General features: G+C 45.0%; 1 long non-coding RNA gene across 3 annotated transcripts in view; it reads right to left on the bottom strand.

Moving 5' to 3' along the window:
- Positions 1-27,388, bottom strand: part of LOC108402100 (uncharacterized) — a 101,184-nt gene that overhangs the window by 25,831 nt on the left and 47,965 nt on the right. For all 3 annotated transcript variants that reach the window (XR_012132033.1, XR_012132034.1, XR_005056255.2), the window contains exons 2-3: positions 15,241-15,493; positions 11,726-11,896 (exon numbers count right to left, since the gene is read on the bottom strand). This is a non-coding gene — a long non-coding RNA (uncharacterized lncRNA). The remainder of the gene's footprint in view (positions 1-11,725; positions 11,897-15,240; positions 15,494-27,388) is intronic.

Below are 27,388 nucleotides of genomic sequence, written 5' to 3' on the forward strand. Positions count from 1 at the left end.
CCCATTTCTAAGGGCTTCTGCATATAGAGCTGTAGATGGCATACAGCCCAAAGCTAACAAGCCGACAGGACAAATGGCGACTGAAACACGCCTCAAGCTTTTTTCCCAATTTTTCTTCTCAAAGGAGAACCTGTTCTTAATTTACACAATGGCTCTGTTTACAAAGACCAGCAATGGCCCTAGTATTACTATTCTCTGCAGATATGAACTCATGTCCCTAAACCATAAACATGCACTACATTTCTCTGTTCTTACTACTATAAAGAATATAAATTGTGGTGCACAAATTAATGACAGTGTCCGGGCTGCCTTTCTTATACCAGGTCCTGCACCAACGCAGATGGCCTTTCTCAAGTGATGGACGTTCAACAAATTCAAAAACAAACTGGAAAATGCCTTGAAAGATTCTGGCATGAATTTTGAGAAAATAGACACCTTTTTACCAGATGTTAATATATATCTTTTCCTGCAGACAAATTTTCTGCTTATTTCCTTGATTAGGTTGTATCTCATACATTTTATTGCTGAAAAGGACATAAAAGCGGGCATTATTGCTATTTTGCAAGAATATCACCTACATTTTCTAGAGTGACTTGTCATATACCAAGGCCAGATGGAAAGAAAAACTGACAAAGGTACACAGAGGGCCTCAGCTGTGCCCTGATGCGTCGCTGACTCTCTGGGAAGTTCCCTGAATGCAGCAGGAGGGACCGTTCCAAACCAAGTTATTTTTCAATAAACTTTTTTGAAAATTACTTACAATCCCATTCCTCCAAATGAGCATGAGCTTATCTTTTTATACGTTATTTGGAGTATGAGTCCAAATAGCTGTGAGATAAAACCTAGTTCAAAATCTTTACCTACATCCATTTATGCGTCTGTGCACAAACATCATGTGAAAGCCTGTGATTCATTTATGTAATTGGTTCCATCAAAGCTATTTATTCAGGTTACATGTGAGTCTTCGGTTTTGTCATACAACCAGTGATCTTACTTCAGGATGAGATATTATTAGAAAGGTGCTTCCACAAGGCTACTTCTCAGAAGGGCACTGCTGATGGATGGAGCTCCCAGGAAAGGAGCTTGGGGAATGGAAGCTCCTTTAGTAGGAGAGTCAGTGGGCCCGTGCCCTGGCTCTAGTCCAAGCAGTGGGGTGACGACCAGTGCTTTTCTCTGGTAAAACCATGCTATTAGGACCCAGGCCTGCACGGCAGAGAGCAGTCCCGTGAACAAGCATCTGAGCCTGGCACAGCGGCCACCAGGAATCTTCTCAGCGTCTCTGTTAGGAGCTGCTCCTTAAAGCCGATGCCCGAGAGAAATACTGAGTCCCTAGCCACCCAGAATCCTGGGGCTGGGAAAGCTTGTTGAGGGCTGAGAGACGCTGAGAAACGTGAGATGATGAGGATGAGATGACACAAATAATAGCAGCCCCAAACGGTTCTTCATGCCAGGCCCGAGCTAAGTGCTTCCTGCCTTCACTCACCTGCTCACAAACCGCTAAGTGGTTCCTATCATCGCGTCCTCCGACATAGAAGGAAACTGAAGGACGTGCCTAGTCAATGGGGTGATAAAGATCTAGAATCTGGGCTGACAGCAGAGGCTGAGCTCTTCGCCACTGAGGGAGGCCCAGCTGAGGATGGAAATCACTGACCGGAACAGCGACGAAGAGCTCCACGTGGTCCCCAGGGAGAGGCCACGGCAAAGCTAAGCACCCGTCTGTCTTTGTCTGGCATTGCAGTATCTTCACCGAAGGCCAAAGGGACTTTTTAATCATTTTATATTTCTCACTAAGGAGGCAAATATAACAGTTTTCCCCCCCAAGAAAAACTCATGGATGGAAGCCCATAGGCACTAGCTAGGATTTAATTCAATCACAATAGTCAGAAAATTGTGCGGGCCAGCTCAAAAGTGAAGATATTTCTTATATATTTGATAATTTATCAATCAAACCTATAGTTCTTAAGATTAACAAACTCTGTCCTTAATAATATGGTCTCAGCTCGATTTTAAATGAACATCAAAAATATATATAGACAAACTTCCAGTTATGAGATTAACAAGTGCTGGAGGTCTAATGTACCGCATGGTGATGATAGCTGATGATACTGTATCATATGCTTGCATGTTGCTAAGAGAGTAGATCTTAAAAGTTCTCACCACAAAAAAGAAACAAGAATTATGTGACAGGAGGGAGGTGTTAACTAACACTGTATGCTATGGTTTTGTAATATTTAAATGTATCAAATCAACACATTGTACATCTTAAACTTACACAATGTTGTGTGTCCATTCTCTCTCAATAAACCGGTGGGAAAGAAATCTAATTAATTAATTAAATTTTGTGTGTGTGTGTGTGTAGAAAAAAAAAGCCTGCAGGAAGTTAAAATGAAACAATGTTGAATAGGTGCTAATTATGAAAAAATACAAGAAGTATAACATGTCTTCCATATTCTGAAGCAATGATTAATCATTAAAAGTGGTAGCTTAGATGGAAAGCATGTGTTTTCTAGAAATGGCTGAACGAGTATCTGCTGTTCTAAACACTCTTGGAGTGACCAGTAACCGGTTGCTCCTACGTGGACGGTACAGCCCTCTTCCCCACCCCTTGGTCCGGGGGCAGGCGTGGGGTTCGTCTGGGACCAGCAGACTCACTCATAACCAAAGGGTGCCAGGGCAGCTCTGGGCAGTTTTTTATGCAGTGATAGGTAACTACAACTGTAGATGTGATCTTCATTCTACAGATATTGCAGGGAAATGAAATACCTTCCCTAAGGACACAGTTTCATTAGATGCCAGATTAGAGGCAGCTCTGATACTTAATCCTGCGCTATTTCCATGGCAGCCTCCACTTCCATCAGAAATCATGGCAACAGATGCCTCCAATGCTTAGGGCCGAATTAACCAGATTTTAAATTAAGTTGCCTGGTTGTTTTGGCAATATACTCTCTTTTCACACTTTGTCGGCCCATAGATAGATTTTATGCAATGAGAATCCGTTATACAAAGTGGCATTAACAAAATACATCATTGCCTTAGCTCTCCCCACACTTTCCCCAAAAGAGTCCCACATCAACGACCCCCACTAACACTCCATTTGCCTTGAGTTCCAATTTGTTGCTGTTAATTTTTAAAAAGCAAGAAATTAGCTGCTCACTTTTTGAAATGGAAGAAATGGGAAGGCACTTCGAGAGTGAAAGTGACCTCAGTGCGACGCATTAAACACCATGGAAAACGGCTGGACTTGCTCAGGTGACTTAGAGAAAACTGCTGACCAGCACGGGTCATTTCTGCCTTCTGGTTTCTTCCTTGCTTGATTTTTTATTTAGGAAGAGGAGGAAAAACTGGAATAGGAGAAACAGAGGCTTAATAGAAGGGCTACATTTAGGCAAAGTGAAACAATGTTTGTCAGGTATGACGAGTCAACAGAGATAAAACCAAACAAAAAATGGCCAAAAAGTAAAAAGAAAAGCAGTAAGTCCCAAATAAAAGATGAGAAAGTTCAAACCTTAGTTTGTCTTCTTTTTCTTTATTAAGGTATCACTGACACACACTCTTACAAAGGTCTCACAAGAAAAACAATGCGGATACTACATTCACCCCCACTATCAACCCCCCCACACCCCAGTGAAGTCACTGTCCATCAGTGTAGTAAGATGCCACAGATTCACTATTTGTCTTCTCTGAGCTACACTGTTCTCAATGACCCCATACACACCATGTGCACCATTCATGATACCCCACAATCCCCTTCTCCCTCCTTCCCCCCAAACCCTCCCCTACCCCTCCCCTTTGGTGACCACTATTCCCTTCTTGGAGTCTGCCGCTGTTTTGTTCCTTCAGTTTTGCTTTGTTATTATACTCCACAAATGAGGGAAATCATTTGGCATTTGTCTTTCTCTGCCTGACTTATTTCACTGAGCATAATACCCTCTAGCTCCATCCATGTTGTTGCAAATGGTAGGATTTGTTTTTTTCTTATGGCTGAATAGTTTTCCATTGTGTATATGTATCACATCTTCTTTATCCATTCATCTACTGATGGACACTTAGGTTGCTTCCCTATCTTGGCTATTGTAAATAGTGCTGCAATAAACAAAGGGGTGCATATGTCTTTTTTAATCTGAGAAGTTTTCTTTGGGTAAATTCCTACAAGCAGAATTCCTGGGTCAAATGGTATTTCTATTTTTAGTGTTTTGAGGAACCTGCATATTGCTTTTCACAATGGTTGAACTAAATTACATTCCCACCAGCACTGTAGGACAGTTCAAGTTTACTTTTGTGTATGGAATTAGACAATATTCCAGTTTCATTTTCTTACATGTAGCTGTCCAACTTTGCCAACACCAGTTGTTGAAGAGGCTGTCATCTCCCCATTGTATGTCCATGGCTCCATTATTGTATATTAATTGACCATATGTACTTGGGTTTACATCAGGGCTCTCTAGTATGTTCCTTTGGTCTGTGGGTCTGTTCTTGTGCCAGTACCAAATTGTCTTGATTACTATGGCTTTGTAGTAGAGCTTGAAGCCAAGGAGTTTAATCCCCCCCTCCCCTGTTTTATTCTTCCTTCTCAGGATTGCTTTGGCTATTCAGGGTCCTTTGTGGTTCCGTATGAATTTTAGAACTATTTGTTCTAGTTCACTGAAGAATGCTGTTGGTATTTTGATAGGGATTGCATGGAATCTGTAGATTGCTTTGGGCAGGATGGCCATTTTGAAAATATTGATTCTTCCTATCTGTGAGCATGGGATGTGTTTCCATTTATGTTGAATTTTGTCAAATGCTTTTTCAGCATCTATGGAGATGATCATGTGGTTTTTGTCCTTCTTTTTGTCGATGTGGTGGATAATGTTCATGGATTTTTTAATATTGTACCATCCTTGCATCCCTGGAATAAATCCTACTTGGTCATGATGGATGATCTTTTTGATGTACTTTTGAATTCAATTTGCCAACATTTTGTTGAGTATTTTTGCATCTATGTTCATCAGGGATATTGGTCTGTAATTTTCTTTTTTTGTGGTATCTTTGTCTGCTTTTGGTATGAGAGTGATGCTGGCCTCACAGAATGAGTTCAAAAGTATTCCCTCTTCTTCTACTTTTTGGAAAACTTTAAGGAGGATGGGTATTAGGTCCTCACTAAATGTTTGATAAAATTCAGCAGTGAAGCCATGTAGTCTAGGAATTTTGTTCTTAGGTGGTTTTTGATTACCAATTCAATTTCATTGCTGCTAATGCTGTGTTCAGATTTTCTATTTCTTCCTGGGTCAGCCTTGGAAGGTTGTATGTTTCTGAAAAGTTGTCCATCTCTTCTAGTTTATCCAGTTTGTTGGCATATAATTTTCATAGTATTCTCTCATAATTCTTCGTATTTCTGTGGTGTCCATAGTGATTTTTTTCCTTTCTCATTTCTGATTCTGTTTATATGTTTTGACTCTTTTTTTCCTTGATACATCTGGCTAAGGGCTTATCTGTTTTGTTTTCTTGAAGATCCAGCTCCTGCTTTCATTGATTCTTTCTATTGTTTCATTCTTCTCAGTTTTATTTATTTCTGCTCTGATCTTTATTATATCCCTTCTTCTACTGACTTTGGGCCTCATTTGTTCTTCTTTTCCTAGTTTCATTAATTGTCAGTTTAGACTGCTTATATGGGATTGTTCTTCTTTCCTGAGGTGGGCCTATATTGCAATATACTTCCCTCTTAGCACGGCCTTTGCTGCATCCCACAGATTTTGTGGTGTTGAGTTATTGTTGTCATTTGTCTCCACATAATGCTTGATCTTGTTTTTATTTGGTCATTGACCCATTGATTATTTAGGAGCAAGTTATTAAGCCTCCATGTGTTTGTGGGATTTTTTGTTTTCTTTGTTAGTTTCCCCATTTTTTTAATGGTGATGGCAATAGCCATTTCAAATGAGCATTAATTTAATCAACTATTATTGAATCTTACTATTTCCAAGTCAGTATCCTAAACCCTGAGGATGAGTCTCTTCATTCAAGGAACTCAAGTGAACAACAATGCGACTGTAAGGTGAAAGCCTTCCAGGCTCAGTCCCAACATACTCTCAGGCTGGGAAAATACATGCATGAATCTTAAATGTATTTTGCTCAGCAACAGAAGCAAGTCTGAAAAGACTATACAGTATAAAATTCCATCAATATGACATTTTAGAAAAGACACTGAGAATATAGATTAGAAATTGTCAGAGAATTAGAGGTGTAAGTTGCAAAAGTGAACCTCTGGGGGATTTTCTGAGTGTAACTGTTCTGAGTGATACTATAATGATGCATTTAATATGCATTTGTCAAAACCCAGAGACCAAACACAGTGAACTTTAATGTATACAAGTTAAAAAAAAATAGTTATAGGGATTTTTCAGGATAGAATGCAGACTACGACCAAAGAATTTAACTGTATTACAAACATATGAGTCAAGTTCACTGAAGGAGTTGGGGGGAAATGCGCAGACTTAGTTAACTTTGGAAATAAGTGGAGTCTGTGAGACTAAAGGCAAAATGAACAGCACATAAACAATGAACTGTTTTGATAAAGTTCTTTCCTGCAGGGTTACAGGTAAATGACTTTGAAATCACTATCCATCTGTACTGGAACTAAACACTTAAGTAAATAGATGCTGGATGTCAAGAATCAGATTTCTTACTGTTGGAGTAAGAGGGTTCTGATTAGTTAGAGGAGAAGGTAAAATGATCAATGCAGTAAAGGATTAGAATTGGAGACATCAGTATGAACCCTAGTTTAGTATAGATACAGGTGGTTCCAAAGAGAAATATTTATAGGTATGTATATATGCCTGGGTTAGTATGGGCACTATATTTTTTGCTCTATCAGCTGAAAGGACCTAAAGAAATGGCACCTCAGTAGCTATAAGCACAGCTAACACCCAGATCTTATTTGCTAATGCCATTCTTCAATAAAAGAAACCAAAGCTCCATGAGAAAGGGCTAATTCTATGTTTAGGCCAGAAAATAGACAAGATGAGCCTGGAGCATCTTGTAGTGCCAGAAAATAATAAAGTGCTAAAAAGATCCACCTTGATAGGAATATGTCAAAGGGACACAAGAACCAACTAAAAGACCCACAATGGTCAAAGCTGGGAATTTTTTAACAAAGTAGTATTGCATTACAACCCAAATTAAAATAAACATCCATAAGTTCATACTGACATAAACAGTGGGGAGAAGAGACAGCTCCCAGACAGAAGAATTCCAGATCCTTTCTGTAGATACTCCACTCCCAAGGGTGACATCAGAGTTAAATACAAGGTAAAGGTATAGGGTACAATCTGGCCCGAGTACCAAGGCAGACTCACCAGAATTTATGCTTAGGGTTTCATCAACTTACAAACTTAACTACTATTTTTGCAAAATTAGAACATCCTGTTTTAAATGAAGGGGTTGAAACAGACACTTGCAATCACCCAAAATCTGAATTGTAGAAAACTTGCAGGTAACCTCTGCAACAGTATCTTAAGAGTACATAGTACCAAGAGTTGCATGAACAAATGCAAGCATTTCCTGCTTAATGTCAGGTATCCCTTTGTGAAGTTCAGACATCTGCATGGACACCAGGAAACTATTTCCTGCAGTGTTAGATGCACTTTGCATAAGAGAAAACATCCCACCAACTTCCTTGAAGGTGACAAAAAAACACAGCAAAACATCAACACATAAATAACAAATTACCAAGTTAAGAGATAAAATACTAAAAAATACTACACTGTAATTACTATGTGATTGTTCACAAATGGTGATTTTTGATCAGTTAAAAGTCTCTGTTAGTTTTCCACAGCATCCTCAGGTGATTCTCACATTTGACCACTTACATTCAGAATGTAACTTGAGACTTTCCCTGTACATCATTCAGCTAAAACATATATTCAGTTTTTGAGGCCATAACCTATATAAATATTAGCAAAATCCTCAATAGATAGAGATATGTGTTCTTTGAAGTTTATACTATAAAATGAAAGGTAGCAGACCAAACAACATGCACACACACACACACACACACACACAGTTTCCTCTGATTTTTGGAAAAGGTGATATTGCATCACAGTGGGAGAGGATGATGTCTTCAATTAGGGACAATTTTATACCTACATGAAAAAAAATGGCCAATCACACAATAAGAAAAAAATCAATAGCAGATGGATTGCATATCTGAATGTAAATGGTTTAACAACAAAGATTTTAGATGAAATCATAGAGAACATCTTCATGAATTTGGAGTTGTCAAGATTTCTTTAAAAAGACAAAAGAAGAAATAACCATAAAAGAAAAAGGATGTAAATTAGGTCATATTAAAATTAAAAATGTCTGTTCATCAAAAGACACCATCAAGAGAGGAAAAATGCAACCTAGAGAGTAAAAGAAGATAATCATAATAAAATATATTCAACAGAGAACTACTATCCAGAATATATAAAGAGCCCGCATAAATCAATAAGAAAAAGATAGAGACTCTAACAAAAAAAGGGCAAATGACATGAGCACACACTGAGGAGATCCGAATAGCCAATAAACATATAGAAGTGTGCTCATATTCACTAGTCAGCAAAGTTCTTCTGCCAGATCTTGCTAAAACTAAACTTTTAAATATTGAAAATATTAATAATTAAAAATGTAGAGCAAACAAAAATCTCATGTACTGCAGGTTGTAGTATAAATTGTTACAGTCACTTTGGAAAACTGTCTAGCATTATCTACTAAACTAAATATATGCATACCTAAGACCCAGCAATTCTACTCCTAGGTACATACCCAACAGAAATGCATGCATGTGCTCACCAAAATAAACAAGAGTGCTCACAGGGGCACTATTCATAATAGCCCCAAAGTAGAAACTACGCAAATGACTATCAGCTGTAGATTGTCTAAATAAATGCTATGTTCACCCAACAGAATACCCTACAGCATCAAGAATGTCCAGTCTTCAAACACATGTAATAATGTCAAGCAAACATCTCAAACACAGAAGAGAATATAAATATGGTTCTGGGTATATAAATTACAAAGAAATAAAATAAATGATGCTATTAGAAGTGAGAACAGCAGTTCTTTTTGGAGAAGGTAGTTTCTGGAAGATTACATAAGGGGGATTTCTGGGGTGGCAGAAATGTATATCTCTTCCTCTGAGTTCTGGTTACATGTGTGGTGTTCCATTAGTGAAAATTCATCAAGCTGTCCATTTATGGTATGTACAATTTATATACATTACATAGAACATATGTAAACAGTTATGCATACACATCTACATGCATAGGTGTACATATATACACATACTTCCATAAAAATTAAAGGAAAAAAATGTAAAGCTTATTGATCAGCTTATTCAAAATGTATTATTATTCCTCACTGAAAACTAGGGAGTCTACATGTTTAGGATCAAAGTCTAAAACCTGCAGAAACCTAAAGCTTGGACACCAACTTTAAAACCTTAAATGGTTGACCATTGACCTTAAATAAAATCCGAAGCCTTTAGAGTCTCAGACACGCCCTGTCTGCTCCCCCTGCCGCAGCTCTACAGAGCCCGCCCAGCTCGGCCTCCAGCCCAGGTTGGCCTCCGGGGCAGTCAGGATCGCAAGCCCTGCACCCTCTCCCTGGCCCTTCTCTCCCGGGCCCCCCAGCCCCGTCTATCTGCCTCTCCCTCCCCCACCACCTCACCACCTCAGCCTGCCCTCTGCCCACGTCGCCCCCTCAACCTGTCCCTCCTCCACCCACCTCTCTGCCCACTGGGAATTCTCCCACCATCCCACTGCTTGGACGGTGTCCCCCTGCCTGGAGTCTCCTTCGGGCATTTCCCCCTTTAATACCTACCTGACAGGTGTTCTAACTCCTCATTCTCTTTACATTTATTAGGTGGCCTTCTCCTCAAGCAAAAGCTTTCCTTTCTCCACATTTATTTATTCATTCCTTCACTTATTATCTGCGTGGATTTCTTTTAAATTTGCTATCTGTTACTTTTATGTTTCTTTTCTTAGTAGTCCCAGGCTTGGCCCGTGGGGGCCCCTCTCAGTTGGCTTCTCTGTCGCTGGCAGGTCCCCATAACCCCCTGAGCGGCGTCCTGTTTCTGGCCCAGTGAGATGCTCTGGCCTCCTCTCCTGTTTCTCCCCGCCCAGCCTGGGGTTCTGCCAGCTCTCCCAGGATCCCGGTTCCTCCAGCAGAAAGCCATGTGGAGAAGCCAGAATGCGCACACCTGGTGTGCTCGATGCCAGCAAGGCCTGGCGACTGTCACGCCCTCTCCAGGTCACACCAAGACCTCCAGTTCCAGGCCAGCACCACCTGGCACCCCCACTCTCTCCCTTTCCACATGTATAACTGCCTTCTCTGACTATGAGCAGCCTGCTGCCCCAGCCCTCTGTACACTTACTCATCGAATCCACACCTCCACAATGAGATATCCACCAGCACCCCCTCATGTCTGAGCACGGGGCCGCCTCACCCTCCTGGGCTCCAACACCCCACGTTGGACGTGGAAAACAGAAGTGGTGGGGAAAGCAGAAGACAAAGGACACAGAACTAGAAGATTTTGAAACAACAGAAAATCTCTCAGATTGCCCAGAAAAGAGAGAAGTTGAAATTAAGAGGGGGCCCAGGTTGAAGGAAATGAGCCTCCGGGGCTTTGCGGTGAAGGTGGGCTGCAACGGCTGTGCCCGGTCAGGGCGATGTCCAGCCCAGCTCTGCGTCCTCCGTTTAGCCACAGAAACAAACAGTGCTGCCCCTCACCTAACATGAAGGTCCGATTGTACAAATAATTCCAAGGCTTTGCACCTGGATCACCAAGGCTGCCCTCCGGAAATAAATCTGTCTATAAAGTTGCAAAAGCCAATCCTGCATATAAATGTACTTGTCTTCTAAAACAAAGGGCATTTCTGAGGGATTCAGCTTCTACGTTTCCTGAGCATGTACTCTTTCTTGCCATGTGGAAGGCTGGGACAGTGAGAGGTGTCAGCCCCGGACGCCTCCAACCCTGTGGGCCCGAGGCGAACTGCCGCCCCCAGGCTGGCCAGAAATACCCAAGCCAAAGGGTGGGGAGCTAATAGATACAAAAGAAATCATGTGAGAGCTGTTAGGCCCTAGTATTGTGCAAACCGTAGACGAGTTAAGAGAACAGATATCTCAGATCCTTGCACACAAAGCTCGGAGGATTCCGGAGGAGCGCAGGAGAACAGATGGGCGGCGTTATGCACAGACATCCCAGCTCCAGAGGAGTAGGTCGTTTGTGTTCCCACTGACATCGATGAGACTTCTGCAGATGCCGCAGCCATATTTTTAAAGATATTCCATGGATGATGGCTCCTGGCCCTCACAGAGAGGCTGAAACTAGGAGATTTAAGCTATTTATAATTCTTCTAACATTTTGTTGGAGTGTAAATGAACACAGAAACATGTTTCATACCTTGTTGAGGTGTGGAGCTCAGTAATTGGTTAATTTAAAAAACCAGCATGAACCTCGGAAAAAATTTTTTTGCTTCCCCAGCCTTCACTGTGGGCATCTGTCCCCTGTTGTTATAACCCACCATGCCATGCACAGCATATCCTGGAACTGCTCTAGAGAAAACAGAGGCTAACAATTCATGCTTACTGTTAAAATTAAAAACAAACAGAAAAAAATTAAACAACAGAAGCTTGTAAGGGTCAGGCTGAGACAGGTGCAAAAAGCCTCAATTTCCCAGGGAAGGCTTTGCATCATTAAGGATCCCACCTTGGCAACATGCTGAGCTGCTTCCGTTCCAGCCGCCGTCTCTGCTGACAGTAACTGCCAAGCTGGTTTGAGCCATTCTTACTGTGCCTGCTTCCAACAAACACCCAGGTTTCATGAAGACGGGGCAGATGAGGACTCCTCAAGGCAGAGAGCTCAGCAAACAGGTCAGTCCTGAGGAAGGGACAAGGTGGGAGCTTCCTAAGTCAAGCCTCAGCCTTGCCCATCCAGGGTTAGCCAGCACCCAACTAGATGCACAAGCAAACATCCTGAATGTGAGCCTGTTTGGGGCAGGAGTTAGGGGGATGCCGGCAGATAGAACTCATGGCCCTGAGGAACTAAGATCGGGGCTACAAACAAACAAAAAAAAACACTTTCTGGAAAATTCGGCCTGGAAGATGGGAAGGTCTTCCTATCCCTATCTCAGCTCCAGCAGCGATTCCCAGCCAATCACGAGGGTGCCTTCCTCCAAAAAGCTCCAGTTCAACCCCGCTATTCAAGAGTACACTTAGCAGACAGACCTCAGCCCGACGGATTACGCCCTGCGTAAATGGAGCATTGTACTTTCAGCTAATGAGGAATGAGTTGCCCTATGCAAACAGAACATCATACTTTCAGCCCATCAGGAGTAAGCTGTGATGTCATCAGTTCAGTTATCTGTTAGGTCCAAGGGCATGGACTTCCTCCATCCTAGAAGCTTATAAACACCCCCCCCCCGGCCCAGGGACCTCAGTGGCCTCCTCTCTTGGAGCCCCTCCTGGCCAGCAGGAGTCACTCCCCCTTCACTCCTCATTAAAAGCTTTGCTGGTTACTCCACACTGTTGTCTGCCAGCCTCATTCTTCATCGCCTCTGAGACACAACCCTGGGAAATGCAGCATCTCAGATGGTAACATGTTTGCAAACATTTCATACAGAAGAGTGTGACCATTAGGGACTCTTGGGCCAAAGCAACAGGTTCCCAGAATGTGTACCTGTGATGTCCAGGCTTGGCTTTAACGGTGGTGTCCTGAGAGTGACTCGGCAGCATGAGCGTCTCTCTGCAGGACACTGGGACTTTAATTCTGGGCTCAGCCTGCTGAGATATCGGCATGGCACCAGGTCAGGATACAGTAATTCTGGTCTGGCCACTGCTGATACTAAAATGTAGCCCCTTGATATTTTTATGGCCCAGCATAAATCTTTTTGACAATGGGATGCCCACCTGTAGTGTGCAGGAGGGGGGCTACCTCTGGCAAAGCTAAATGGGAAATGAGAGGAGGAGGGTCATTAATATCTGGCACCCTTTCTGATTTTCATGACAGAAGCTACAGTATTTTAAGGAGCACAGAGCCCTGAGAAGCCTCAGCAACAATAAGAGAACAGAGTTCAGCAGTAACTTCGGTCTGCTGTGTCTTGTATTTTATGGATACTTTGTAAATTGTTTTTCCTTTGGCACAAATCACAAGCCTGCCTCCGTCGCTGGAACTGTACGTCAGTGTCTGTTTAGCTGGGCCACGTTCCCCCTCATCCCGGGTTTTATGGGCTGAACTGTACCCTCCCCAAATCCGCATGTTGAAGTCTAACCCCTGGTACCTAGAAATGTTACTGCATTTGAAACTAGGGCCTTGAAAAAAGTGATTAGGGTGGAATGATGTTCTTGGGGTGCCCTGATCCAGTCTGACTGGTGTCCTTATCAGAAGAGAAGATGGGGCCCTCCAGAAAGAGGCAGTGGGGAAGTGTGGGCACAGCGGGATGCCCCCGTGAGGACACCGAGAAGACGACCGTCCGCACCCAGGAGAGAGGCCGTGAAGACAATGACCCTGCCCACACCTCCACCTCAGACTCTGGCGTCTGGACTGTGAGGCCATTTGTTTTGGCCGTGTCAGTCCCCCGTCTGTGGCACCTGCTCCAGCCGTCCTGGCATATGAACATGCCACTCCCAGAGAGGGAATACGCAGAGGTGTTCACTTGGAGCTGTTCAGTGGAATCACCATTAGTTGTCGCAGCAAGCCTGAGCCTTGTCCTCTGAAACTGCTTCCAGAATAAGTCCCATTTCACAACGGATTGAGGAGAAGCCCACTGCAAGGACCTGTCCCTTGTCCCCTGGGTTTCATTGCTTGGCTTCCATCTGTGTGACGCCGCCCCCTGCTCATCCCTCCCACGCCTCTGCGAGGCCCCTCCTTTAGCTTTGCCACTGTAGCTGAAATGTTCACCTTGGTTATGATGGGACATTTTAAATTGTCACCAAATTTGTCTAAAATAATTTCAGGATTTTTTTCACACATTGTGCACCTGTAGCCTTTCATAATTGTCAGCTGATTTTGTGCATTGTGCTGGGTTACCAGTCTCACGGCCAAATGCGGAGGCAGAAATGACTTGCACCCCCCCTTTCCCAACTCCCAGAGGCTGATGTGTGCTGACACAGCTCTTAGCTCTTCAGGCTAAAAGAGGGCTCTGCTCATGCCGGACCCTCAAGTCCAGCACGTCCTACCCCCTGAACCTCCTACAGGAGTTACATGTCAGAGCCTTGCTTCCCCCAGGCTCCGCCCACCGCCTCAATTAGAAGGGCCCTGCTCCTTCTCCCAGCGGGCCCCATCCTGCACTTGACCCGGGCATCAACCCTGCCATGTAATGGTACTCATCCGCAGTAAGGCCACTTTCTAGAATCTAGGCTGTATGCACAGGATTTTTCCCCCCTGATTCAAGAGGAACATTTACCTTCACTCCAATATCAAATAGAACGACTCTCTCCACACCATTTCCCTCCCTTCTATCACAAAATAGCTGAGAAAGCTGAAAACAGCCGAAGCGTCACACAGGAATCTTAGCAGGTGCGATGAGATAAAAGTCGTCTTTAAGAATTATGATGTTTCTTGCTTCGTGTTTTATATAGAAGGGGAAAAAAAGAACTCCCCTGGCTCAGATTTGCATGGCAAAGCAGCCTAGCTCTCTCTTCCCATAACTGTTGGAATAATTAAGACCGTGGAGATAAATACATTAACATTTCTTAAGGCCACCAGGCACCAATGAATATGGAGAAATGATTGTTTTTGGAGATCTTGAAAGGATCTTAAAATCTGAAAGTAAATTATTCCTAAGAAGTAAGTTCTGAGCTGATTCAGACTTAAGCCTTGATTTGACATTGATCATTGAGCCAAGATCTGTGTTTCCAGATGGAGATAATATATCTCATTTGGAATGTGTGGTGAGGGCTCCCACCGATAGGCCACTGACAGCGGGAGCGATGGAGATGCCGGCTCAGGTGGGGGTGGGGCGGTGGGCACATGGCTCTGGAGTCAGATCTGCTGCTTAGGAACTCTGACCTTGGGCAAATTATGAACCTCTCAGTTTCCTCCTCTGTGACATGGGGATAACAGCCCTGGCTTCATTAATGCTGATAATTGCTGCCAAGGTCCCTGGTACGAATGTACAGTGGTACAGTGGTACAGATCTTAGTGTGGCATGTATTTGCTTAATAAAATAAGCAGAAGCATACAAACATAACACACGTGGAAGGAAAGGCAGGATTGGGACTCACGGGAGCCGATTTCATTTCTAGTCCTAGCTCTGTCACTAGGAAATGGGGTGGCTTTGCATAAGTCACTGGACCCTCTGGGCCTCGCCTTTCCCATCTGCAAAATGAGGATCTGGAACACATGCCAGTATCTTGCTGCCCATCAGAAGAGGTGGTGCAGTGACTCTGGCGGATGGCGTTAGGAGCGTCTGGAAGTGGCGCGTCTGGAAGACTGCTGCAGGTCAGTCAGCACGCACTCGTCCGGACAGGACAAAATCTGGATGGAGAGGTAATAAAACACAATGGATACAGAGAAGAAAAGACACTAAATTGTGATGTAGTTACTTCTTTTTCATGGCCTCTTGGAGAAATTCCACGAATAAAGAAAGAAATCATTCTGGCAGAGGAACCTCAGTTGCCTTCCTGAGCACTGAACGTGTTAGCTGTCCATCAAGATGGGGAGGAACGGAGGGACCCATCCGGTCATCCAGAAACTCCACTCGGAGGAAGACACAGGACCTAGAAGCTGACATAGGTTATGAACGCAAAGAAGGATGTATGCAAATCGTATTAATAAAAATTTTTGTTTGGTACACTCTGAGTGATGGCTGTGTAGAAACATTAGACATTTTTCTTTGAGAAGGTACTGAGCGATCGGCCCATTTGGGGCACCCTGTAACCCATCCCTTCTTCGCCTGCCTCAGTGGTTATGTAGGTCTCTTGGATTGTTTTGTTCTAAATCTCAAGGTTTCAAACAACTTTAAGCCCCAAGTCCAGCCTTAATTAAACCTATTGAAGAGCAAAAGAAAATAAGCTTTAAAGGTCCCCTGTTTGGCTCATAAAATCTCAGCACAACAAACCAGGAAATATTCAATTATTCCTAGGACGCTGTAAACATTTTATGGCCCGATCGTGTTGCTCCTCTAAGCCTCTCTCAGGCATGGACGTTTGGTCTGCAGCACGCACCCCTCCTCTCCCCTTGGATTTCATCTCTTTTATGTACTTGAAGAGGGATTTGCCTTTCGATTTACATCCCCTCTCTCCACTCCAGTGCTTTCGGGAAGGGATGCAGGGTGCTCTCAGAGTGGCTGTTCGTAGCCATGTTTGTGTTGCTTTCACGCCTCTCTGAAGAAAAAGAAGACAATGTGACTGCCTAAGTCAAGCACCAGGTAACGGAGGAAGTCATCCATGCCGGCCCCGCTGCGGGACCCAGAAGCATTGCTCCTGAGGGAGTGCATGCCGAAGCCACACTGCACCCACTTGCTGCCAAGCTGGGAGTGATTTTCTCCCAAAATATACCCCATTGTGTGGTTTCTGGCCAGCTAGCTTCTCCCCAAAGCCTTGGGCTAATTTCACGCAAAGTCAGTGACCATTTATGGAAATCGGTTCAATATTCAAGTAACAAGAGCAAGTCAGACTTGCTGCTAAATTGGCCTGACCTTGGGCCTCTGTTCTAACCACTGGGCTTCCACTTTATTCTTACATAAAAATAGCTCACATCTGTGGACCAGTTAAAGTCTCTCTGTGCTAAACGCGTCACATGTGTCAGCTCCTGCCGTTCTCCCGGTGCCCCGCGCCACGCCTCCCCCTCCCCACCGCTGTGGTTGCTTCATGATCCCCTTTCACAGAGGAGGCATCGGGGCACAGAGAGGTTGCCAGGATGCCACACCCCAGGGCCTAAGCACAGCACATTCTCCTTACCAGCCCACCCTCAGCAGCTGTCCACATCTGGGACCTGGGTGCTGGTTGAAATTCCCAGTCCCGGATCATTTTCTTAACCATCCCAAATCCCATGCCTCTCTGAGGTCTGCCTCCTCCCACCATTTCCCTTTGGGGAAGAAGTCCTTGCCTTGAGATCCACCCAGCCATGGGCCCTGTTGGACCTGATACCAGCCCTGTCCCTGTCTCCAAATGCTGTGTGGTCCTGGGGTACCCACAAGTGCACCCCAACCATCATCTTCCACAGCATCACATCTCCCACTGTCCGATGTCCCGATGCCCACACCCCACCGTTATCATAGTCCCAGTCCCCAGGGGGTGTGTTCCGCTCTCCTGACAGATTCGGTGCAAAGTGCATGCAGAGTTCATTGGCTGTCATCAGAAACAGCTCACCACGAGCAGAGCTTTCTATTACTGGTCCTGAAGTCACCCCAGGCTTTTTTGAGCAGCTGGATAGACTCCAGGAGGCTCCTTCCACCTCCTCCCCAAGTAGCCACCTCACCGTGGAATTAGGCAAACTGCTGATGGTGCGGCAGCCATGAAGAGGCTGCCACTAGATGGGCCACCTTCTCCACAAGCTGCCGGCCAGGGCCTAACAGGGTCAGCTGGGAAGTGGTGGCCGCTGCAAGGTGTCCACACCTGCACAGAGGCAGTGTCCTTGATCAAAGTCCAAGGGGAGAAGTAAAGCTTCCCCTCCGCCTTTCTAAGAGTCATCGCAACATGTGATGGGATACAAGATGCTACACTGATATGGGGGCTGCACAGGTATTACAGATAAGAATGAAAACAAGCCCAGGCTACATAACCTTTAAGAAGTTTGTGAGATTTTGCTGGGCGCAAAGCCCCCCATCTCTGCGTGACAGACGGTGTGTGGTCCTGAGGGAGATCTTGTTGCGAAGGCCACTGGATAGCACCTCAGTGGAAACTTTTAAAACTGCAGTTTCCTTATAAGAAGAGGCACGGCAGAGGCGGTCTGCCCGGCCACACGAGGACCCAGCAGGACGGCAGCGGGCAGGCACCGCAGCGGCAGTCCCTTGACCCCGACCTTCCGGCTTCCAGAGCACGTCTGCTGCTAAAGCCCCTGCCTGGGGTGCTCTGTTCCTCTGTGACAGCAGCCCCTATGGACTGAGACCCCTGCGTTAGGATGGCACCATCACCCCATGGGTGCTATAGCTGCCCCCTTGCTCGAACGCTGTCTGGTTTGCCTTGAAAACTACCAGTTTTGTTTCCTACCTTGACCTATGATCTCACGAAAGGCAAACGCGGGCTGCGTGGTGCTGTCTGGCCTATGCAGGGGGCTTCCACAGGGTCAGTAAGCCGGCCCCCCTGCTCCCGACTGAGAGGGGCTGGTCGCCTCACTAGGCATTATGACTTGACACCCCCATCCACAGGAATCTGGCCTTGAGTGTGTGTAACTGACAGGTAAGTGACTGAAACATGTCACAGGAGCAGCAGAAAAGGTGGTTGTAACAGGCTCATGCCCCAGGGTGGGGATAAGGGGGCATCTCCCAGGCAAGGGCTGTGGGGCTGTGCATGGTACAGAAGGGACACATCAGGATGCAGTCACCGTGGGAGGGGGAGGGACTCTCAGTGGCAGGCCCTGCATGGGAGCTGGGACCTCAGGATTTAACCCCAGCTCAACAGCTGATTATGTGGATCTTGGGCAAATCACAGGCTGTTTCAGAGTCTAGCCACTCAAATCCCACAAGCCTAAGCACGCTAAAATATTTTTCAAAACTTATATTCCCTTCCACACATGTTCTGTTTGTCTTTTTTTTTACTCTAAAACTACTTCAAGTTCTATTATCATTTTTTGCAATCAGCCCAGTTCACCGAGGCCGAGTCCTGAGCTTGTGGAGTCTGTGGCCCAGGTCCAGTGGCCTGGGAGGGAGGGCACCCTAGGAAGGCTTCTAGGGAAAACGTTGGTGTGGGCGAATGCTAGAATGGCCCATGTGGTGTTTTGTTTTCAAAAATATTAAAGGTAATAAAGGTGGAAAACCCTCCTTCTACAAACACTTAGAAGAAACTGGTTAAGTTTAACAAACAGACCACAAATGCAGGGCTGAAAGCATGATTTTTAAAAAACCCTAAATCCCTAGGGACCTTGAGAACATAGAGAGATGGAATGCAGTGGTGGCCGGAGAGCCCTGTGCTGGCCTATGACAGAGGAAGGATGACGTCCCCCTGCCCAGAGGATGGGACTGTGGGGGGGATAGAAAAGGGCCATAAGTCTACAAGGGCATGAAGTCATGAGGAGACATTCCAAGGATTGTTTAGCTTCAGTGGAATTGATCAAATAAGTAAAAATATTAAGAATCGGAGGATCAGTTTGCCAATGGGAAAGGGAGAAACCTGAGGATGCCAAGACGAGCCCTATGAGAATGTTGACTTAGGAATTGATGTGAACTTCCCGGTTCTCCAAATATCTAAAGACAGGTGTAAACAAAAGTACGGTTGTGTGTGGGGGCTGGCAGGCTGCAGTGGGGGCCCACACAGCCACAGACCAGCCTGGGGGCTGATGGGAAGATGGTTTCCCAGCAAGTGTCAAAGAAACACTAAGATGGAAAGATGCCCAGGTGCCAGACTGCACTTGCTTCACCATCTCCCTGAATAAACAGGGCAATGCACAGAATAGCACTTGGCCATATTTTATCTTTATTTCTGTGATGATGATCTGTAGCACCCCACAACTGTGAAGGGCAAGCCAGTTTTGAGGTCTCAGCTATCTGCTGCACCTGAACTATCGGTCCCTGGGACAAAGCAAGTGCAAGGTGCGCAGGTGCGAGGTGCGCAGGTGCGAGGTGCACAGGTGTGAGGTGTGAGGTATGCAGGTGCACAGGTGCAAGGCGCGCAGGTGCAAGGCACGGAGAGCCCTGTCCTGGCGCTCAGGGTGCCGGGCTTCAAGCCCCGACACTTGCTGGGTGAATGTGAAACCCTTCACCCCTCCTCGCCTCTCTTCATCTGGTTTTCCTCATGAGGTGATGGTGTTGGACAGTGAGCTCTGAAGGTATTCCTGCTCTAACTTGTCTGATGCTAAAAGCCCCTGTGGCCCATAACCTTTAGGGTCATTGGAAAATTCATGAGTCAGTCTTGCCCCCATCTGGATGGTACGCCAGCGGAAGTGGAATCTGCCTGTCTGTCCTCCGGCCCTGCCTCCAGGGTGCTAAGTCCCGGCCTGCATGCCGAGGCCAGGGCCCTGTGAGCGCCACATGTGGGGCCAAGGACTCAGACTGCAAGTTTTCGAAGTCCTTAAAAGAAAATATGATGAATGGAGAAATTAAGAAAAAACTCCATAAATATGGGTTTGTAAGTTCCCACAAGATGTTTGCACCACTCAGCACCATGGGCGCCTCTGGCCAGGGCTGTGTGTGTGTGTGTGGACCCCTTGCCCTGTTTGCAGGACAGGCATTTTTATTTTAAGATGTGTGGATGGTAAACTTCTGGCAATACCTGAATTGGCTGCTAAAATAGGGCATAAGCAGATAAATAGGAGATGGGACCAATTTGTTGACACTATTTTTAGGAGAAGAAAACACAAGCAGAATTGTTAATTAGATACTTTGTGAATATACAGATACTTTCTGATAAATGCTGCCATGCTGTACAAAGGCGATGATTTTCTCCAAACAACTGTTTGGCACATTAAATTGAACACCAAAAGAATAGAGTTTCCAATTAATCTTCCAAGTACACAAAAGGTAACAGTTTGACTTTTATCTGTATTGCATTTTCAAGGTAACACAAGCCGAAGCTCACTTAATTTGCTCTTGGCTTTGGAGGGGAGATCAATGTGATAAATAAATCACATTAAACAGGGACTTTATTGGTATTTGGCTGAATATTAATAGGCTTATTTGGTCTGCCTGGTCCTGTCCCCCAGGAGACACCAGCAGAGCCCAGTGACAGCGAACTGAGAGGTGACGACCAGGAGCTCGTTTCATGTAGGCATCCTGAGTCGACACTTTCCCAAAGTTATGGACAGATAATGCTGAGCACACTGCATTATTTAAGATCAATGGCAGTACCAATTTCCAGTACAAGACTGACGCTTAAATGGGATTTTGTGCATTTTAACTGCCTGCCTTCCTTTTCCACAGACACAGTGGTCCTTGGCCTTTTCCTCCGGCCACACACACTCAGCAGACGCGTGGGGGTCTCCACGGCTCCGGGGAGAGTGCATAGACTGAACGGGCATTGCTGGAGAATTGTCAGTGACCCTGGACCCACTACCTGTTACAGTGCCTCAGGAATTCTACAAACCAGAGGAAACAGAGAGGGTAATGATGCTGGTAATAATTATCACAACCAACATCTCTTAATCATTTTTAAAGACTATTACTCTTTCTTAAATCATGATTAGCTTGTTTTTTTTCTTCCTTGACCCTCTGTATAATCCTATAAGAGAAAGTAAGACAGTATTAACTTCCATCTCCTAGATAAGGGAAGTGAAGGTCCAAAAGTTAATGGTAACTGTATGTAAAGCCCTGGAGCGCTAGCCAGCACACAGTGCTGTGTGTGCACTTGCTTTTTTATTTTTAGCAGCTTTGCTGCTCTCAAGAACCCTATGAGCTAGGCCCTGTTAGTGTGCCCATTTTGAAGACAGGGAAACTGAGGCACCAGTTGATGAAGCCACATGATGGAGGTCACATCAGGGGCATCTGTCAGGATTCATACAGAGCGTTCTACCTCCATGGACTGGGCTCCAACCACTGTTTATCCTGCTTCTCAATTTAAGTGGCCCCACCAAGGCCCAAGCTGGCAGCACCACCAGACCCAGGACTCAAGCGGCCTGACACAGTCCAGAGCTTTCTCACCAAATTCTGACTCATTGTTCTGCAAGCAAAACATTTAAAAAGCAAAAAGTCAAAGTATCTAAGTATCTTCAAATGGGCTGTGGAGGGAAGATGACCTGTGGATATTGAGGTTTCTATTCTGTCCATTTTTCTCCTCAATAAATCCTGGAGAATCGTCCCCGCTGACCGCTGGGTGCTCCTCTGAGCCTGGGGCGCTGTGTTGCATTTCCCTGATTCTGGGTAGTCTTCCATTCATCACAGTGCAGGCCTGCCCCAGTAAAACCCTGAGCCAGTTTCGTTGAGAGAATCAGTGAGGGTGGAGGAAAATGTTAAAGCTCCTGAACTTTCTAAGCATCTATGCCTGGATCATCCCCATACATCGCCAAGGCGTTCTTACCCAGTGTCCGGGAGTGCCTGCGTCAGTCCCGAGGTAAGGAGGTTCCCTCCCTGACCTTGAAAATAGCTTCAGTCTAGTTGCCCATTTTTTTAAAATAATTGACTGATGCTAAAATATAGAGACGGACTGTGGCACTGACACCCCACTCAACCAGAACCTGTGTATGGCATGTCCTTCTTGAATTTTAAAGAAATGCAGTAATTATGTCACATGAACCCAGTATTATAATTTGAATTCAATTTTTCCTGTATCATCCAAGCAGAGGGACATCATTTTATGGCAGATGCACAAATCTGGCTCAGAGAGGCTGGCCTGTTGTGTGTGGCTAGAGTCAACCAACCCAGAAAAGTCACTTGGCACCTTTAAGCTTCAATTTCCTCATTTGTAAAATGGAAATAATTAGACAAATCTAGGGAAAAGTTTCATTGAAGTTGAAGCACTAAAAATGAGTTCTCACTGATTACTACAAAAATAAGACATTGACCCTTTCAGTGAACAAAACTCAAATGACTCCAACAGTTTATACATTCACACAGCCAGTCACATGCTTTTCTGGATCTCAGAACCTGATGCCCAGGTACCTGGAAAAATCAGCATATCGAGCACAGCTGGGCGCATCTTCTGAAAAGCAGGTCCAGGACGCAGGGTCCTGCCTCGGCTCTGTTACTCCTTGCCTTGTCAAGTTGCTCCTCGTGGCTTCATTTCCCTCGACTGTCAAATGAGAAACATTCCCCCCTTCCTGTTTTGGGGAGCAAATGCAAAATACTCAGACAGGGAAGTGCTTTCAAAAGTGTGGTTGTAAGGAACAGTTTACATAGCGCAGAACTGGCAGACCTGGCTGGGGTGGGGGGTAGGGAGCAGCCTTCCCAGCAGAGACCCTGCCAGCCTTGGGGAAGCTTGTCATTCCACGTGGGGGACTCTCCCATTCCGGGATTGGAAGGGTTCCCAAAGAACCCACCTCCCACCTTCCCTGTGACGGTCCCTGGAGCAGAAGCCCTGGTGTGACCCCTGGGCAGGAGGGCTGGGTTTGCAGGGAAGAGTTTGAGATATTCCAACGGTTGGCGTGAGGGGTGTCAGGGACTATCCTTACCAAAGGGAGACAGACACAGATCTCTCCCCAGGCTGCCTTCAAGGTCCAGCTCAGGTTCAATGTACTCCTGCAGGTGTTTCCAGACACCTGCTGCCCCCTGACCTCCATGACCTTTAGGGTTATTTGCAAGTTCATGAGTCAGTCTTGTCCCCCATCCGGATTCGTACACCAGTGGAAGTGGAGTCCGCCTGTCTGTCCTCCGAACCTGCCTCCAGCGCGCTGAGACCTGGTCTGCATGCCGTGGCCAGAGCCCTGTGAGCACCATGCATGCGGCCAAGCACAGACTTCCTGTGCCCAGAAGCCAAAGCACCAGTGGGATCAATGCCATCTGGCTGGAGAGCAAGACTCCTTTATCCTGGCACCTGCGGTTCCCTGACGGACTCCTTATCTTTTCATTTCTTTTCCGTACTTGGCATTAGAAAGAGAGAAAAAGACACAGCACACACGTTATTCTCCCATCTTCGTGAAGCTCTGTCCTAATATGTTCGGGACAGGAGAGCCAATCAACACCAAATGAAACAGAAAAACAAGATTTATTTACTCATAATTGGGTTTCCATTATATCATTTTCCCAATATGCTTGTCTGGGTGAACTGTATTACATCCAGGGAGAAAAAACCCACAGGATATATTGCAAAGTGCCAGGCACGACAACGTGAATTAAGTAATCATAATTGACCAGGCCCAATAAAATCACTCTTATCTGTGTGTGGGTGCTAATGCATTCTGACAGGCTCCTAATTTCTATTTTGTTATTTATGAAATAGAAACCTGACAATTCACTAAATCACCATGAGCAATTCCTTTTAAAATCGGTTCCATTTGCTGGACACAAATCACGTTTTCTTTAAGAACTGCACTGGGCTGAGCAGTCCAAAGCTTGTGATAAGGAGTAAAGCAGCCTGGTGACGGCCTGCTGACGTAAACGGAGGGGTCCGCACCAAAATACGCGCCATCATGACTGCCCCATGGTGCCTAGAATCCCACCATTTGAATTGTGCTTGAGGTCAAGTATTTAACAAGGAGATTACCTGTCAGGGTCCTCTCAAACCAGAACACTGAATTTTCAGAAGTTTGGGGACAGTGTATTTGCAAGGGACTAATTACGAAGGTGTGGCTAGAGTGCAGGGAACCCAGGACTGGCATCCATAGACCCGAGCCCACCCTGAGCCAGTGGGAACAAGCTAAGAAGGGGTTATCCAGGCCTAGAAGGCAAAGAATCCTATAAGGCAAGCCTCCTAACACAGCTAGCCCCACGTGGAGAAAGCCAGTGGAATAAATACCCTGCCCCTCCTCGCCACCGCTGATCTCAATGGCTTTTCACCCTGGGCTGGTGAGCGGCTTCATGGCCCCACAGGAAGCTAGAACAGGAAAGGTCCCAGGCCTCCACCCTGCACCTGCGGAGAGCTGCGGGCCAGGGCTCCGAGGACTGCCGGCCTCACAGATGCAGGGCAGCTCAAAGAGCCGGGAACCAGGGGGCCGGTTCCTGACTGGGGCCTTCACACTTCAGGGCCTGTAAACCGGCGCTGGGTGTGGGGAGGCAATGAAACCGCGTCATCTGAACACTCTTCTAGCAGCTTGCCAGGGAGGAAATTGTTATTTGTAATCCTCTCTCCTTCTAAGGAGGGGAGAAACCCGGGCCTGTTTCCTTTTCACTGTCTCCTGTTGATGCCACCTTTTTGTTTGTAAGCAAGCAGGCTTATCTTAATCTCCCGCAGGGAGGAGGGGACCCTGCTCCGCTTTGATCCCCCAGAGAGTGAAATTTGTGCAGAATCTCATCTCAGTAAGTGTTGGCTCATCAATTAATGGGTAAAAAACAAGTCTCCTTCACAGGGACAAAAATTATGAACTATTTTAAAAGAGAAGTATATCTTTTTACCATATAGAATAAGGTAACCCAACATTAGTGCAAGTTAAAACTCAGAGGGGTTTTTTTTTTATATAATTAATTTATTTATTTTTATTTTTTTGAAGAACATTATGTTTACTAGGCTCTCCCCTACCCCAAGTCCCCCCCACAAACCCCATTACAGTCACTGTCCATCAGCGTAGTAAGATGCTGTAGAATCACTACTTGTCTTCTCTGTGTTGCGCAGCCCTCCCCTTTCCCCCAACCCCCACATTAGACATACTAATCATAATACTTCCTTTCTTCTTCCCCACCCTTATCCCTCCCTCCCCACCCATCCTCCCCAGTCCCTTTCCCTTTGGTAACTGTTAGTCCCTTCTTGGGTTCTGTGATTCTGCTGCTGTTTTGTTCCTTCAGTTTTTCTTTTGTTCTTATACTCCACATATGAGTGAAATCATTTGGTATTTGTTTTTCTCTGCTTGGCTTATTTCACTGAGCATAATACCCTCCAGCTCCATCCATGTTGTTGCGAATGGTAGGATTTGTTTTCTTCTTACAGCTGAATAATATTCCATTGTGTATATGTACCACATTTTCTTTATCCATTCATCTACTGATGGACACTTAGGTTGCTTCCATTTCTTGGCTATTGTAAATAGTGCTGTGATAAACATAGGGGTGCATCTGTCTTTCTCAAACTGGAGTGCTGCATCCTTAGGGTAAATTCCTAGGAGTGGAATTCCTGGGTCAAATGGTAAGTCTATTTTGAGCATTTTGAGGAACCTCCATACTGCTTTCCACAATGGTTGAACTAATTTACATTCCCACCAGCAGTGTAGGAGGGTTCCCCTTTCTCCACAGCCTCGCCAACATTTGTTGTTGTTTGTCTTTTGGATGGCAGCCATCCTTACTGGTGTGAGGTGATACCTCATTGTGGTTTTAATTTGCATTTCTCTGATAACTAGCGATGTGGAGCATCTTTTCATGTGTCTGTTGGCCATCTGAATTTCTTCTTTGGAGAACTGTCTGTTCAGCTCCTCTGCCCATTTTTTAATTGGATTATTTGCTTTTTGTTTGTTGAGGAGCGTGAGCTCTTTATATATTTTGGACGTCAAGCCTTTATCGGATCTATCATTTACAAAAATATTCTCCCATACTGTAGGATACCTTTTTGTTCTATTGATGGTGCCCTTTGCTGTACAGAAGCTTTTCAGCTTCAAATAGTCCCACTTGTTCATTTTTGCTTTTGTTTTCCTTACCCGGGGAGATATATTCATGAAGAAGTCGCTAATGTTCACATCCAAGAGATTTTTGCCTATGTTTTTTTCTAAGAGTTTTATGATTTCATGACTCACATTCAGGTCTTTGATCCATTTTGAATTTACTTTTGTGTATGGGGTTAGACAGTGATCCAGTTTCATTCTCCTACATGTAGCTGTCCAGTTTTGCCAGCACCATCTGTTGAAGAGACTGTCATTTCCCCATTGTATGTCCATGGCTACTTTATCAAATATTAATTGACCATATATGTTTGGGTTAATGTCTGGAGTCTCTATTCTGTTCCACTGGTCTGTGGCTCTGTTCTTATGCCAGTACCAAATTGTCTTGATTACTATGGCTTTGTAGTAGAGCTTAAAGTTGGGGAATGAGATCCCCACCACTTTATTCTTCTTTCTCAGGATTGCTTTGGCTATTCGGGGTCTTTGGTGTTTCCATATGAATTTTTGAATTATTTGTTCCAGCTCGTTGAAGAATGTTATTGGTAATTTGACAGGGATTGCATCAAATCTGTATATTGCTTTGGGCAGGATGGCCATTTTGACCATATTAATTCTTCCTAACCAAGAGCATGGGATGAGTTTCCATTTCTTAGTGTCCTCTTTAACTTCTCTTAAGAGTGTCTTATAGTTGTCAGGGTATAGGTCTTTCACTTCTTTGGTTAGGTTTATTCGTAGGTATTTTATTCTTTTTGATGCAATTGTGAATGGAATTATTTTCCTGATTTCTCTTTCTATTGGCTCATTGTTAGTGTATAGAAAAGCGACAGATTTCTGTGTGTTAATTTTGTATCCTGCAACTTTGCTGTATTCCGATATCAGTTCTAGTAGTTTTGGAGTGGAGTCTTTAGGGCTTTTTATGTACAATATCATGTCATCTGCAAATAGTGACAGTTTAACGTCTTCTTTACCAATCTGGATTCCTTGTATTTCTTTGTTTTGTCTAATTGCCATGGCTAGGACCTCCAGTACTATGTTAAATAACAGTGGGGAGAGTGGGCATCCCTGTCTTGTTCCTGATCTCAGAGGAAAGCTTTCAGCTTTTCA

This window comes from Manis javanica, chromosome 6, assembly GCF_040802235.1.
Source record: "Manis javanica isolate MJ-LG chromosome 6, MJ_LKY, whole genome shotgun sequence".
Lineage (NCBI taxonomy): Eukaryota > Metazoa > Chordata > Mammalia > Pholidota > Manidae > Manis > Manis javanica.